This window comes from Triticum dicoccoides, chromosome 1B (assembly GCF_002162155.2).
Source record: "Triticum dicoccoides isolate Atlit2015 ecotype Zavitan chromosome 1B, WEW_v2.0, whole genome shotgun sequence".
In the NCBI taxonomy this organism is placed as follows: domain Eukaryota; kingdom Viridiplantae; phylum Streptophyta; class Magnoliopsida; order Poales; family Poaceae; genus Triticum; species Triticum dicoccoides.
In genome coordinates, this window is record NC_041381.1 from 51,165,871 (window position 1) to 51,180,163 (window position 14,293).

Sequence of the window (14,293 nt, forward strand, 5' to 3'; positions counted from 1 at the left end):
GCATAGATTTGACGTCGTTAGCCGGCCGTGATGACAGTTGTCAGCGAGCCCGCATCTATGCCAACGGCAGCTGTAGGCGTAGTCTGGGATAAGCCGACGGCCTATATATGCCGACGGCTGCTGTCGGCGTAGACACGGATAGCCCGACGGCCGTTGTATGCCGACGGCCAGGAGCTAGCTGTCGGCATAGCTCGGACTAGGCCGACGGCAGCCATCGGCATATATTTAGCTGTCAGCGTAGAGCCCTGTTCCGGTAGTGAGGTGCTCTGAGCCAAAGCTTCAAAACAGGAAAAGAAAGAAAAGATCAGCGTCCAAGTTGCTCCGTACCGAACTTTGGCTCTGTGTATAATATTCCAGGAGCACATGCACCGTCTCCGGCGGGCGGCGGCACTACCCGTTCCGTGCATGACTGCATGAGCGTACGTGTCACTTCTGGATATGTTGTAAATGGCGAGACGTGAGGCCGAGCGGGGATCAAGTGAGCAACTACTACCACATATAAGCAGCGGCTACTTGTTTCCCTCCCTCTCTCAGGTACCCCCCTCCCCAGATACAGCCCTCTCCCAACAGACAGACTCCCTCTGTCCCTGTCTCCCTCCCTCCCTCCCTCTCTCCAGCTAGGTACGGTCTCCGGTTAGCCGCCGGCGCGTTTGCTGCTTAGTTAGTACTGCGCGTGATGGTGCGGCGGAAGACGGTGATTGAGAGGATCGAGGACACGACGAGCCGGCAGGTGACCTTCTCCAAAAGGAAGGGCAGGCTGTTCAAGAAGGCCAGGGAGCTGGGCGTCCTCTGCGACGCCCAGGTAGGGATCCTCCTCTTCTCCAACACCGTCCGCCTCTACGAGTACTCCAACTCCAGCTCCGGGTACTGCTTGTTGTAGCTTCTTTTCAGCCAGTTGCGTGGATTTCTTCAATTGATCTGGTGCTGGCGCTGATCAGCTAAATATGTGTGACTGTTGTTTGTTGGTATAGCTAGATAGGCAGATACATAGCAAATACAATCGAGGCCCACTTAAATACTACTAATGAGTCATATTAATTTATGTCCATGCCACCAATAAATGTTCCGAGCAAAATTTAATTGATTTCTTAGTTGATCCACCTAAGGATGTTTATTTCCAAGAAGCGAATACGAACTAAGGGACTTAATGATCTATTTTGTGTTGATCAACATATTTCCTCGGTCTCAACTTAATTACTGCCTTACTGAACCTGATTGTTTTTTGGTGATATTTTCCGTACTTTGCTACTTCTTTCTCTATATTGACGATCGGGAGATGTCACCATAGGAAAAGGATGACGTTGTATTTTGACTCTCGATTATTATAGATATGAGAAGATTGGTGGTATTTGGTGATACATTTAATCTCAGTTAAGCATGTCATTTCAAATAGTGTTATTTGTTCATTTATTTTGCGGGGAACTTGTCTTATTTATTGATGCTTTTGTAAGTTCCAACTGTCTTTTTGCGGGTAAAATTATTTGGACTCAGAACCATCACGTATTGAATAAATTAGACATGCTTAAACTTCATAGAGAGCATGCACAAATGCAGAAATAATGAATTTATATCCCATTGCCACTACTAGAATATGGTTTTGTGATGAGTTTCAAAACTTCGCCAAGATTTTTCTATCGGGCACTCAGAAAAAAAAAATTGGCTGACGAGTTTGATTCAAATTTTGGCTCGACATTCATAAGCAACTCGGCAGACCGGATACTTTGCCTAGGCCAACGAAAAACGACTTGGCAAAAAAAAAGCTCGGCAAAATCATAATTCCGCTGAGTTCCTAATTTTTTTTGGCTAACACTGACTGGTGGGCCCCACTATCAAGCAGGCGACGGAGCCGTCATGACAGTCTTTCTTTGCCGAGTTTCGGCTAACGGGGACTCAGCTGCCATTCTCTCCATTCTTTGCAGTCTTTTTTTAAATGGGAATTCGAGGTGTCATCTCTTTATTGAGTTTCTTCTGTAAAAACATTTCTCATTTTTCATTTTCTTAAACTCGAATCCCAGGGGTCACGGCTTTACCGAGCTGCGTCTGTAGAAAACTCGGTAAAAACTGACAGGTGGGCTGTCGAGTCACGTGCAGGTGACAAGCTGACCGTGCGCCTGTGCTGGTCAGGCGCGTCGTGTACGGCGGCCACTGTGTACAGAGGTTGTGTTTAGTCCCACCTCACCACGCGAGGCACACGCCAACCGGCTTAAATAGCCAGAGAGGCGAACAGTGGTAAGCTTCTCTGTTGTCGCATTAGGTCCATCCATTTTCGTTGTGTGAATGATGTAGCTTCACACTAGATTGCATTTCATCAACTAATGATTGTTCATTGAGTGTCAAATTCATCTTGTTCATATACGTTGATAACCCTACTACAATGAAAGAGATTTTAAAATTTTCATTTATTTTAAATAAATTGTTTATTTTTTCTGTTTTCTTTAGTTTTGTCGTTACTATATGTTTTTTCTTTTTTCTAAAAACATCTTAAAATTTAAAAATGATCTTGTTTTTGTATTTTTGTTCACACATTTAGCAAACGACGTAGTCATAACGGCGGTATTTCTTTGCCATGTTTCGGCTAAGGGCGATTCTAGTAGTAGGCATTCTGTTGAAGTATATTTGTAAACTTGATTCGGAAAAGGTAAACAACATATATGGACCCCGTTCCCCCTACAGTTATATTACAAACTGTTGCATCTTTAGATCTCAAGACTATGAAAGGATCATGTGATCACCATATTGGCTTCCCTACTTATAATACACAGTGTAGAAGAATGAAAAAAAAAGTAATTAAGTTGCAAAGTATCTGTGGTTTATTTTCTAGTACAACATACATACGATCAACTTTTATTATTCCAACGTCCTTTACAAAATTTGGAACTTGTTGAGTGAACAATTTCACAAGACAAAAATATGAGTCAATTTTTTTGTCAATCCAACTTATTTAAACTACTAACATTGTGAAATACCCCTATGGTTATTTTACATTTCTCAAACTATTAAGCTCCGAGTTTTCCACTATTAACGCCATATCAAACTAATAATAAGTACATATGACTCGTTTTTTTGTGTCGCCCTTTATACGAAGAGGATCATTAGCCAATTCTTTTTCCTTGGGTACGTATCATCCAAGATACCAGCCAAGTTCCGTACTTTATATATACATTTTGTGTGTGTGTGTGTGTGTGTGTGTGTGTGTGTGTGTGTGTGTGTGTGTGTGTGTTTGTGTTACCCATCTGTTTTTTTTACAGTAGTAATACTATATATGACCAAGCATTCAGTCGACATACATCCCATATAACATTTTTGAATAATAGGAAGAAACTATATGGCTGTGGAATCATGTCTCCAACTCTGCATGCTGTCGCACCTGTGTAACACTCACTGTCAAAATAATTTAAATATTATGGCATAATTATGTCCAGCTTGTTTGTAAGCTAGAAATATAGTTTTTTTTCAGTTTGTAATTATGTTGTGCCTTATGTGCAGGGTTAATTCTATAATTGAAAGATACCAGAAGGTTAAGGAGGGCCAACAATTCATGAGTCCGAGCGCTGAGGCTAAGGTATAACTCCCGATCAGTATTTCTCAATAATTTAGCTAGTCATGTGGTTACTGTCTTCTTTTGAGTTCATCAAGCCCGTTCTTTGGATAATTCTACTATACTTGAAAGTACATAATCATCTTCATGCCATATGGATGCCATGAGTGCATTTCTTAATCAATTGCTAACTCACCTTAGTTGTAGCAATGTACCTTCTCATAGGGTAACAAAGATGGAAATTAACAACAAGAGTGTACAATGATCACTAATGCGCAACCAACCATTAGGGAGGTCATTTCTAGATAGCCATATCCTGTTTGGAATGCCTTGGCTCCCCCTAGTAATTTTTCACTAGTGTCCAAAGGTACCCCAAACACTTTATCCTCTTTATCTTACCTTAATTTCGTCACTTGTTGAGGATTTGTTGTCCTAGGTGGTGGCACTATCGAGCTTCTCACAATAGTCAACACATTTTCATTTTTTATGCAACAATAAGGGTACAATGTCGTATCCCAATGTACACTTTCAGCTAATAAATTTTCAAGTTGGATTGATCGGAACCAAACCTCATTATTGATGAATTAAAAAATTTATTTAAAAGAAATCAACTTTTGGTTTGACAAACTAGAAACTTGTAAATATTTGAAATTCTACTTCGTACCAAAAATGGAGCCAAATTTAATCGTCCAACATAGTATTTTTGTGCATCAAATCAAGCTTACTACAGGTTCCAACTTTTGCAAAATAAGTCAAAGGCTCCACACATTAAAGCCAAAAAAACCAAATCACCATGCTAGCTTATGCGATGGTGGTTAGCCGTGCTAGATGCTCTGGATGATAGCAGGGGAAGGGGCACAAGCCATCATGCACGATGGGGTTCGGTCAAGCAATGACGCAACTAGTACAGTGAAGATTAATGAGGTAGCAATGTGCGGTGAATGTAGTACAGTGAAGAGCCGTGATGCTCTTGTAGCTAGAAGATTGACTCGGGTAAATAAGATGATATGTATATCAAAGTATATGAGAGAAAACACCATCTTACTTATTTCTCTACAAAAAGCCGACTTTTGTAAACACCTCGATTGCTACATACAACGTCTTAGCACCAGATTCTCTAACGTGCTATAGATTTATAGTGCACCGGGTAGCAAGGATCACGACACAAAGAGGATAGACTTTCCTTCTCTAAATCTGAATGGATCATTCCCAACATCTTACACGAAGGATCACAATATGTTACTAACGTCACTAGAAGGGCTAGCAATATTTATGTACATATTTTTGATTAATTATCTTTGCTTTTGCAATTCCACTGAATAGCTAATTCATTGTTTCGCCAAATTAGAATACACCAATTGCAATATAGTTTATCTTTGTTCTATTTAAAATTCTAAAGCATAAACTATTGATATATACATGATTGCTCATTAACAGTTTTGGCAAGCGGAGGCAGAGCGTCTGAGGCAACAACTACATAACATGCAAGAGGATCATAGGTATGACAAGTAAAATTATATGATGTATATATCAATAGTAATTACGAAAGAAATAACTACTGGTTTTGCATCGGCAAAAATATTAAATTACGTACATCCATAGCCATGATAGGTGTAATATTCATATATACTCATATTACAAGGGGGGCACATTTGCAATAAATTGCTAACAATTATTCCAGGCAGTGCCAGAGCATATGTCGATATACAAGTGTTTCCTCCAATTGTATTACTTCAGATTTAAAAGTAAGGCTGGAAAGGGATTAATCTATCATATTTTCAAAAATATATATCATATTTTTTATGACTCCTTGTATATCCGTAATTGAAAAAAATGTGCATTGTAAAATAATGGGCAGTCTATACTTGTATACTTTTTCAAAAGAAAAAAAGAACTTTTATTTGAACAACAATAAAATAGTGATAGAAAAAGGTTGCTCCAATTAAGAATTTCTTATATCAGAAGTTATACTAGTAACAACAGAATGCACTGTAAGGAGAAAAAAAACTACAAATTCTCTATTTTTATTTATAGAAAAGTGCACTAGCTAATGTATATGTACCTTTACTAAACCGCTGCAGACAGTTGTTGGGAGAAAATCTGCCTGGCTTAGGTTCGGAAGGCTTGAAGGATCTAGAGAATCAACTGGAAACAAGCATACATAACATTAGGCTAACGAAGGTAATGCTTAGTGCTCATAACCACTTTGCAGAGATCATGCAAAATATGCATGTAGACATCATGCATCAGCAGTGCCACTAACTGCATTGTTCTTTTCCAGGACCAACTTATGATTGATGAAATTGAAGAGTTAAACAAGAAGGTATGTTTTTACCATTGCGACACTAGCTACCACCATATTACAAGGCGGTGCGTTTTTCGTCTAAAGAGCCTAATGTTTTTGAACTGCAGGAAAGCCTCGTGCACCAGGAAAATATGGAGCTACACAAGAAACTGAACATCATTCGCCGACAGAATTTAGATTTGCAAAACAAGGTGCATGAGCATAAGAGTCCCTCCTTGCAAAAATAAAATAAAAGAAAGAGAGTTAAAAAGAGTACTCGATCCATATTCCACAAACATATCTTCCATATATGTGCATGTGTATTTGCCATATTGATTCCATTTTTCAGTTAAATGGCCAGGTGGAACTAAACGAGACAATTACAAGTTCTTCTTGCCAGTACAACATTGCTGCTCGAGCTGATCCAGTTTGTGTGCAACTCAGCCATCCCCACATGCAGAAAGGGATGAGCAACCAGAATCACCAACTCTGTGGTACGGTAAAGTTTATGTTTTTTCCAATTTCTTTGCATCTGAAATTATTAATCCAAAGGAAGCACAGAAGCTGACATTATGAGCAACCTCTCCCTGCAATGCATGCAACAGTTTATGACTACCAGCTGATGGATTCATAAATAAGAGGCTGGAAGTTTCTACTACAAGGACGGCCAGATGGTCGAGGATTGATGTGCCAATTCTGTTCCAGAATCAAGTGTGGAAGTTAATGTTTCCATTGGGAGGGTTGATGTGCTATGTCTACCAATGCATTGTAAAAATAAAGTACCATTGGGAGATTTGCAACTGGCTCCATGTATTTATTTTTCATGTTATTAACAAAGCAACAATAATATGCTGTGTTGAATCCCGGATGCATAAACTTGCATTTAAATAAAAATAATGTAACGTAAAAAACATGGTGGTTAGAGTTCACTGTTGCAGGCAAAACCTTCTGCGAGATTAGGGGTACCATATACATCAAAGGAGGTTCTCCATATATATACCAGGCATATGCACATTACCATTTCATTTCAAAGGAAAACCATTCCTCCAACAAGGGAGAGGAAGTCAGCAAATGTTGCCATTTTTCTGCGTGTCATGAACAGTGAAGAAAATAACATGTTATAGCATTCTGAGCAATGACTCACTAAATAAATTGATGTACAATATCTCGCTAATAGCATGTTATAGTGCGGTATAGCTAATAGCGTATTTTAAGGGCCACGCTATTTTGTCGTAGCACGCTATTTTTTCATTGGTCATGAATAGGAATAGGTGGTAGCTGAAAAGAGGGCTAATATAATGTGCACGCATGAAAAGTGAAAGAAGATCGATAGACCCTCTCACATGGTTCTAGCACATGACAGTGTACCTGTTGAGGCTCCGTGATCTGCTAGATGCTTTGGCACGTAGATTTACCAACTGATGCTTTGGCAGTTAGGAGGTCACATGTCATGGCACATTTTCCGTACATCTGTTTCCGTGCTACGAATATAAGAACAGCTTGAGCGGTTGTTTTCGGATGCCGAGAGAGGATAGCAAATGAAAAAGAGAGGAATCTATCGCCATAGCACATTAATGATCTTGGTGATACCTTTTCGGTCTATCACGCGTTCGCTTTCACTTTCGCTTGATTGAGCACTAAACCACAACCTTAGAAAATTGGAATGCACTTTAATTTGGAGAATCGGCTACCAGAATCAGCATGACGCGCTTCCGTTATATGTTTTTCCACACGCCCTTATTATTTTCTCGGCCGGCCGGGTTCCACTTTTAAAACAATAACTGAACAGTAGAGGTTAACAGTTCAGCGGATGAATGAATCCACTTGTTCTCAAAGCAAGCATTGTTACGAATTTTTGACATATAGCTAGCCACACCTGCAAATAAAATAAATAATGAGGGGAGCCTTGATGAGAACTCCAATAAATAAAGAGGGGAACTAATCCTTCAAAGTAGAACTACCACACCACTTGTCTTCTCAAAAGTTAGTATTGACATATGACTACCACATCACGAATCTGACGTGCAAATAGACATCTCGCCATGAGTTAATTTCCAGCAGGCTGAATCATCAACTTCTGTTGTTCCTACTTTTCTCTCTATTTTTCTTTATCCCATTTTTCTCGGTCTATGATAAAAACTACTTCCTTGGTCTATAATAAGTGTTGCAGTTTTAAACTAAGGTTGAACTAATCTTAGTTCAAACTGCTACACCTATTTTAGACCGGAGGGAGTATATCTTATTGAAAATAAAATAAAAAAGATATGTTCCCGAAAAACGAAAAGAATATATATCATTCTAAAGAAAAAAGAATGAACCCCTGATGCGTGAAATAAATGAAATGAAATTAAGAGCAACATATGTAGACAATGGCCTACGAGGAACTAGATTAGAGCAATTCCCCTCTATATGTCCGGGCGGACAACCTGGACCAAAAGCAGCCACCCAACCTTATCAACAAACCCGTGCACTTTGTCCAACTGTCCTGCACCCCACATATACGACCCATTTGTGAGCCGGATATGGGGTGGTCCGGACGCGGTGGTTACGTCGGATCAGCCTGCATTGGCCCAACCCCACCTGAGCAAAACCCTAGCCAATCGCCTACTCATTCTCTTGTCTACTTCGCTTCCAGTCCTGTCCCCGTGTGGTCCCCTTCCTCCCCTCGCCACCATCCATCACCACCATGATAGGATTGTGTAGAGGCTCCTCCGAAGCCGACCCCATGGGTTGGGATGCCTTGGTGGCAAAGTCGGATGGCGAGCTGTCCATCCGTGTTGCCCTCCGTCGGTAGCGGGTGGATAAGGGCGGAAGCTCTAGCCCCTTGGCCTTACTAGTGTGGCTCCTCCAACTACACACAAGATTGCGCCAGCTCATTGCGGTCTAAACCCGCCCCAGTGACCCGGCATGGTTCTTGCAGCTCCCCAAGTGGGATACATGGGCAACTGGCGAGCCAGGTCAAATCTACCTGGTCCGTTTGCATCTTCTTGCTGATACATGCCGATTCCCCTACACTCTGACTCGTAGGAGGAGCTCGTCAGTGGCATCATCCGCTGGTCCTTGACCACGGCTGAGACGCATTCCCTCCGCCGCCGGAGACACGAAAATGCGAAAACATTGTGGCTCAACATCGAGGAGTCTTAGCGGATCACGAAGGAGAAAGCGGTTGTTGCCACTAAAGTTGCCGGCCTCCCACGGGAGCAAACCAGCGCCACCTAACATCTGTCTGGCTTCCCTCCTCATCTGACTTCTTCGGCTCTAACAACAACTGTAATGGGTTTCCATCCGCCAACTTTGATGCCCACTACCACAGCTCTGGAGACTACAAGGGGAAGGGCTCGGCGAGGAAGTGGCGAAATTTACGGAACTTAAAGTGCGAACGGATGACGGGCTCCAGTGAGGACTTAAAAAAAATATAGTTCTAAATCTAAAAAGAATCATTTTTATATACAGAAAATATATATATATCACACGTTCATGGAATTTTTCATAACAATATACTTCCATACGTAGCATAAACATAAAAAAATACGTACATGAAAATGGGCTTTTTTTTGTTGTTGTTGGACCAACATTTTGTGTTTTGTGCAGCTTGCAAATCATAATATTTTTGAACAAAATTTTACAGATCCATCGCGAATATGTACAAGTTTTCTCAGATTTTGTTCCTTTTTTAAATTTTGAAATATTAGTTTTGAATCATTTGAAATAAAGTCCTCCAATGCACCCATCCTAAGTAACTGCGCACTTTGAAATTTATGCCTATCTACCCTACTCGTGTCTAGTCATAGACCGTATGAAGCTATCGAACTATCTATGTATTGTACTTCATATGTCTGGTTCTATATTGAACTTGCTATCAGATGAATGTTGTGTACTAAATTTTCTACGTTTGGTTGATCTACCGTGGATGGGGTCGTACAGATTTACGGATTTGGATATAAGAAAAACGATTGACGGCGCCCAGACGCGACCCAATTTGGTATGTTCGCTGGGAGATGATGCTCTCCTCCTGTCCAAAAATATCATTTTGAGCGAACCAACCTATGTTTGAATGGTTAGGAGGACAATAGTATCCCCAATCCATCAGGGTTCAAGTGTTAAACTTGACATTGGTGCTCGCATTATTTCTGTATTTATTTCAACCTTCTGGCAATGTTCCTTCGGTAGGCGGAGATATTCCGTCGACTGCAAGGCGCACGTGGTGACTTCGTAAAATCACAAGATGCTATGCCGGATGTGCGTGTGTGTGCTCATAGGGGTGAGTCTAATGAGCGATTTCGATTGTACTGTGCCTATCTGCGCTACTAAATAATACCGCAGAGCAAGTTAATATAACACAGACCAAGTGGAAATGAACAGGTATATCTTAGCTACTACCTCTGTTCACTTTTATAAGACCTTGAAGACATTTCAGACAATGTGCAAAACAGCCTATTTTGAGCTGTCTGAAAGGACTTACAAAAGTGAACGGAGGGAGTAGTTTTTGTTTTTGGTTTTTTTGGCAGACTGCTTAGCTAGCTTTTCACACTCGACCGTACGCATACTTTATTTTATTGTTATTTCTCGTTAGGAGCATAGCGAAGACTTTCGATTACTGAGCTGCGGATTGCTTAAGCCTTAAGGTATCCAACTTGTCATATATTTAAAATTCCGGGGCAGATCAACTTTCCGTACATTATAAACTCTCTTGTCCCGTTGTACGACTTGAGCAACCTAGTAAGCTTCATGATGTTGTCTCTTACTTTCTATTTTACTTTAATCTTGATCTGCAGATATAACTATTTCTTTCTTCGTGGGGAGATCTGCATATATAACCTATACTTTATGCCTGCGACAGGATTTCTGAACGGTTGTACTAGTAGGGGTTGGACAAATTGTAAGGGCAACGTGAAGCCATGTGCATACGAGGCGAAAGGTAAATTTGATACAGAGTGACATATAGATAATGCGTGTAGAAAGCACGCCAAAGGCACACCCCCTTCAACAAATTGTAAAAAGGTATTAATATCCATCATCTTTTGAAAATTAGTGAGGTAGTATTAGCCAGCAAATTCGGAGGTTAAGATCCACTTGTACACCGAGACGGCGTCCAAATTCAGGACCTTAGAGCATCTCCAACAGACGCCCAACACGCGGCGCGCTAAAATCTGGTTTGCGACGCGCCCATGGCCAGGTTTGGCGCGTCGTGCAGCACTTGCTCCAACAGTAGCGCTAAACTGCAGCGCGCGCAGCTCCAGCAGCGCGCTAAAATGCAGTGCGCGCGAGCAGCCGACGCACATATTTGTTCTTATTTTGGACACAAATTTCATACATCAACACAAAATACATGGCATATATTGAATCACAAACATCATTCAACCAAGTTCGTGCCCACAAGTTCATGCCCACAAGTTCAAATTCATTCCCACAACATAATTCAACCAAGTTCAAAATGCAAACCAACACAAACGAAAGGCACAAGAATCAAGCCTGGTCCTCGTCTTCGTCTTCATCCTCATCTTCCTCCAATTCATCTGACTCCTCCGAAGACGATTCTTTCTCCTCCTCTTCATTGTTGCACGCTGTATCCTTATCACGTGAAGCTCGGAAGGTGTTGTCAAGATCTTCTTCATGCGAAAGTGGCACACCGGCACCTGGAGGTGCACCCATGTCCCCAATGAGAGACACGAAACTCATGCCACCAATGCCGTCCAAGCCGCCCCGGAGGTGCTCCAAAGCCACCCATGCCTCCCATGGTCTCCATGGTAGCTCCAAAGCCACCCATGGAACCCATGGCGCCCATGGTAGCTCCAAGGCCACCCATGGCACCAATGCCACCGATGCCGCCAAGGCCACCGCCAACCATGCCGCCAAGGCCACCGCCAACCATGCCGCCAAGGCCACCGCCACCCATTGTGCGAATGATGGCTCTTTTTTGGATCAAGACTTCTTCACGGGCAAGGTTGACATACTCCTTTTGTGCATCATTGAACAAAGATGTGTCCAAGAAGAACAAGTTCTTCTCCCATTCCAACAACTTAGCTCGCTCCTCCATGCCCACCTTCCTCTCTTCCAATTCCACTTTCCTCTCCTCGGCGGCCACCCTCCTCTCCTCGGCCGCCAACCTCCTCTCCTCGGCCGCGGCATCTTGGTTTCTTGCCATTTTCCTCACCTCGTTGGCTTCTCTTCTTGCGTTGACAATTGCTTCCATAGCATTTTTGATCTCATCATCTCCTTTCCTCTTCTTCTTTTCTTTTGCGTCTTTCTTTGTGCCATCTGGTCGTTTTGGCTTCTAGTATGAAACCGAGTTTGGGGTGGGGCTTCTCTTGCCATCTTCACTTGATGCATCCTCATCATCATCATCTTCCAAATCAATTGTTCGCTTGCGTTTTTTGCTCAAATCCAAATCATCAATATCCTCACGCTTCTTCCATTTCTCATCATCCTTCAACACTTCATAGCAACGAGGCAAGGTAAATGGCCTTCCTTTCTTGATCTTCCCCTTCTTGGTCCTCTTCTCCTCTCCTTTGAACAAGTTTTGTGCAATATTTAACTACATGAAAACAAAACAAGTTAGCACAAGAAACACCAACAACAAGCATGATGTGAACATGAGGAATGATGGATGAAATGACACTTACCCTATCATCATCATTGGTGCCACTTGGGTTCAACTTGTCAACCGCTTTTTGTGCGGCCCATTGTTGACAACCCCTATTGATGGTCGACCACCGGGAGCGAAATGATCGTGCGGAGCGGTCAATTGCACTCATGTTGCGAAGATCAAAGTGTTCTTTCATCCGGAGCCAATAAGCATCTCTACTTTGATCACCTCCAACGGATGGATCCCTCGACACGTCCAACCAAGTTTTGCATAGCACAACGTCTTCGTCGTTGGTGTAGTTGCCTCCTCTTCCTTTATGTGCGTCGACAATGCCCTCACCATCCTCATCCACCTCGAACTCATGGTCTTCAAAATGCATGTCATTGGTTTGAGACCAATGCAAATTGTTCGAGCCAACACCCATAGTTGACATGTATGCATCATCGTTCACACTACAAAGTATATAGAACAACGCAATAAGCTATATATATGTATCCATTCAAAAAATAAAGAAGGAAAAAAAGTCGGGATTTTTTTACCTTTGGGTTATATCGTCGAACACATGGTGCGCGTCGGCCGCCGGCTCAACGAGTGAGCTCGCCGGCGCTTCGGTAGCCGCCGCGCTCGTCACACGCCCTGCAAGCTTCTTCCTCGGCGCCTTCGAGGTGCCCGAGCCGTCCGCCGCCTTGTTCTTCTTCATGGATGTCTTGCCCTTCTTCGGCTGTGCTGCATTTGGGAGCTTTGAGGGGGGTGCACGTGGCTTCATCACGGCGGGCGCCGGCGCGACGCCACCAGCCTCCGAGGTCATCCGTGGCAGCATGAAGAGGCCGCGCGCGAGGCCGATGCTCGGAGGAGCTCCGGCGGAGGCGAGGCCAACGCTCCCAGCGCTAGGGTCTGCGGCGGCGGCGGTGGAGGGTTCGCGGCTGTAGGATGGGGTGAGGGGGTGGCGGCGCGTGCGTCCATCTGGTCATCTCGTCGGCGCCCGCGCGTGCGGGGCGAAGGTGGCGCGAGGGAGGAGTGCGGCGCGAGCGCTCATGTGTGCCGCTCGCGGAAGCGGGCGCCCCAAATACGCAGTGCGCGATAGCGACTCGGACAGCGCGCCCAACTCTAGATTCCGCGCGCGCGGTTTTTGCGCGCCCGCTGGAGACACACTAGCGATTGCACTCACATTAAAATGGACAAATTTACGGCGCGACGCTTGTTTAGCGCGGCTGTTGGAGATGCTCTTAGGCAGGCTCGACGGCGGAGCCCTAGCTGCGGCGTGCGTACAAACCTGTTGTTATGCCCCGCAAGCTGTCCGTCATTAGTACTGGAAATAGATTGCATGGAGTGACATTTTAGACTGTTTGAGTTTTTTTTTTGGAAATACAGTACAAAGGTCCCTTATGAATACAGATGCATACCTTACTTCTATATAAGCATCTACGAGAGATTGAGCTGGCGGTTTTTGAAATTGATAAAGTCACCACACAAGCCGGTAGATAGTATAGTTTACTTCCGCACCATCCCATGCCATGTTAAACAACATTTAAACTTGTCGTGTAGATAAACAAGATTGAACCATTTCTAAATGTGGAGTTTAGTAGATATGAAAATTAGATGCAAATCAAGCTTCACTTAACTTACTAGCGAATTGCATTGGATCATCGTTGTCATACCATATCTTCGCTTTTCGTGAACATGCTGGATCTTCCTTGTAGTAGTAAGATTGCGAGGGTCCTCCCCGCGACTCCCGCTAGGGTTTCCCACCCGCCGTCGCCGCCGGCCGTCGGCCACTCCTTCCCCGCCCGCTCCCCCCCTTCCCCCCTCCTCCTCCACTTACCTCCCGCGGCGCGCCCGCGCGCCCCGAGGAGGATCCACTCCTGCAGCGGCCCTCGCCCCGCCT

The 14,293-nt window shown here is 43.4% G+C and overlaps 1 pseudogene; it reads left to right on the forward strand.

Moving 5' to 3' along the window:
• Window positions 1-676: 676 nt before the first annotated feature.
• LOC119350105 lies at window positions 677-6,398 on the forward strand (annotated as a pseudogene).
• Window positions 6,399-14,293: the final 7,895 nt, after the last annotated feature.